This window comes from Propithecus coquereli, unplaced genomic scaffold, assembly GCF_000956105.1.
Source record: "Propithecus coquereli isolate 6110/MARCELLA unplaced genomic scaffold, Pcoq_1.0 Scaffold811, whole genome shotgun sequence".
Taxonomy (NCBI): domain Eukaryota; kingdom Metazoa; phylum Chordata; class Mammalia; order Primates; family Indriidae; genus Propithecus; species Propithecus coquereli.
Genome location: NW_012154297.1, coordinates 321569 through 324680, shown reverse-complemented (window position 1 = coordinate 324680; position 3112 = coordinate 321569).

The following is a 3112-nucleotide window of genomic DNA, read 5'->3' as shown; positions in this document are numbered from 1 at the left end:
AATATGCTGAAATAAAAAAGAAAACCCGTGTTCAACCAGGAGTGAACCCTAATGTAAATTATCGACTCTGGCTGATAATGATGTATCGATGTAGGTTCATCACTTGCAACAAACGCACCGCTCTCCAGTGTGGAGGATGTTGATAAGCAGGAGGCCATGCCACTGGGGAAGCCAGGGATGTATGGAAATCTCTGCACCTTCTGTTCAATCTGCTGCAAACCTAAAATTGCTCTAAAAAATGAAGTCTAATAAACAAAAATTTTTAACTATGTTCACACAAAAAGCTGCATATGCCTATAGAATGGGAAAAAATTCACTCGTCACTCAATATCCACGGGGGGTTGGTTCCGGGATCCCTGCAGATACCAAAATTTGTGGATGCTCAAGTCCGTTATATAAAATGGCACAGTATTTTCATATCACTTATGCACATCTTTAGCAGGAATGTAAGGGTAATAAGAAAAAAAAAACTCGTGCACATCCTCCCAGATACTTTAAATCATCTCTAAATAACTTATAATACCCAATATGATGTAAATGCCATATAAAAAGTTGTTATACATTTTTTATTTTTGTATTTTTAAAAATTTTATTGTTTCCAAATATTTTCAATCTGTGGTTTATTGAATCTATGGATGCAGAACCCACTGATACGGAGGGTTGACTGCGTTCGCAAATCATACACCTCCTAAGGAACTAATATTCAGAATACATAAAGAACTCTTACAACTCGACAATAAAAAGACAGATAACCCAAGTAAAAACATGCTGAGCGAAAGAAGCCAGACATAAAAGGTCACAAATTGTATGATTCCGTATATATGAAATGTCCAGAATTTGCTTTCTCTTCCCCTGGAGGTCAGGGAAAGAAGGAATTTTGGAGGTGACGGGACTGTTCTATACCTTGATTGTACTGTTGGTTATGTTAAAAGAAAAAACTTTAGGAAAGTTAAATGTAGCAGGGTTTATTTGAGCAAACAGCAATTTATGAATTGGGCAGCCCTCAGTCCCAGAAGAGGTTCAGAGAGCACCACTTAGCCATGTGGGCAGACAATGTTCATAGACATAAAAAATAAAAGGCATACAGAAACGGCTTGATCAGTTACAGCCAGGCACTTGCTTCAGACGGACATGGTCTGGTCAGCTGGCAGCCTGGGACTGGCTGAACTTCCGCTGCTGTGATTGGCTGAGATGCAGCTATTTGTTACAAGAATATACTGTTTGGTTGCAGTTTGTTTACATACGAAGTCAGGTTGGAGTTTGCTACACAGGGATTCAAGATACGGAGGCAGCTTTAGGTTGAATCTAACCTAACAGTTACACGACTGGCTGTATTCATTTGACAAAACTCATAGAACTCTACACCAAAAAGGGTAAATTTTATTGCAATTTTTTCTTAATGAAAACGATAGCAAAACTAATTAGAAAGGCCTCCTTACTCCCTGTTGCGTCGTGACTGAAGTTGAGATTCCTACACCTGATCGGACACTTGGCAGTTTGATTATGCCTTGCCCCTATAGCCACAATGAATTATTGAGCACCTACTGTGTGCCAGACACTGTCCTAGTTCTTGGTAATATATCAGTGAACAAAGCCAGGTCTCAACTCTCACGGATTTCACATTCTAGTGGGCAAGGAACCAAATAAAAACACAATTAGACAGGAGTGCTAAGTTCTAGAAAGAAAAATAAAACAGGGGAGGGATCGAGAGAGATGAGGGTGGGTAGTCACCTGAAGGAAGTGAGGGAACAGGCTGAGTAGGAAGAGAGTTCCTGGCAGGGGCCATAGCATGTGCAAAGGCCCTGAGGCTGGAATAAGTTTGACACAGTGGAGGAAGGGCAAGGTGGCTTGGTGCTGTGTAAGGACTCTACAAACATGAACTCTGATTAGTTAACTGCTCATGTCTGCCAGCCACCAGAGGCTGTTTCTCTGACACTCCAGCTCCAATAATGGGTTTGATGTTATTTTACATTTCCAAGAAGTCATTTTTCATGGCATAGGTAAATTGATTTTATCTTTGTACGGATCAATTCCACCTTCGCTGTTACAAACAATATGCAATGATACCTTTTGTAATATAGGATATAGCACATAGAATCATTATCACAACAATACTGCACATCATTAACCATCGGGGAAATGCAAATCAAAACCACAATGGGATATCACCTCATACCTGTCAGGACAGATGTTTAAAAACAGGACAAATGTTGTCAAGGATGTGGAGAAATTGGAACCCTTGCACTGTTGGTGGGAATGCAAAATGGTGTAGCTGTTGTGGAAAACAGAATAAAGGTTTCACAAAAAATTAAAAATAGAACTACCGTATGATCCCACAATCCTACTTCTGGGAATTTATCTGAATTTATCTGAAAGAAATTGCAAGATATTGCCATTGAAGGAAACCATTGATATCTAGGTTACAAAAGCTTTGTAGAATTATTTGGATGTATCCCCACTCTTCCTATTCCTTGGGGGAGCTTGTACAAGATTACTTTCCCGAGAGCTCTCTGTTTTCTTTCTTAAGACCACATGTGAGCCTCCAATTATCTCAAATTAAAAGTTTAATTTTTAAAAACCCAATGCTGCTTCTCACCCATTCAAAGATATACATTTTGTTCCACATTTTAATATCTCTAAAATCAAGATGCGTCTCCCCAGTGCTGTTAGCGTGTTCTCATTGCCTACACATGCGCGCACATTAAAAGCACCAGCTCTTAAGTGCACGCAGTGGTGTGTGCCTGTAGTCCCAGCTACTGGGGTAGCTGAGGCCCAGGAGTTTGAGCCCAGCCTGGGCAATATAGCAAGACCCTCATCTCTGGAGGAAAAAAAATAAAAAAGAAAGAAAGGGGGGGAAAAGCACAAACTTCTCATATCAACCACAGACAAAGCAACCCCTTTTTACCCCAGCTTGGCTTTCGGTCTGTGCCCATGCCTGGCTCATGTGCCTTGGACGTACAGACGGGAAAAGCACCACCCCCTAGGGTGTGAGGAGAGGGGGTATGGAATCCCATGTGCTTAGTTACATGCCTGAAGCCAGAGTTCAAATCAGCGAGCTTGACACCATCGCAAAGCTGGCTAAAACATCCAGCCCCCGAGGTATCTAATTCCT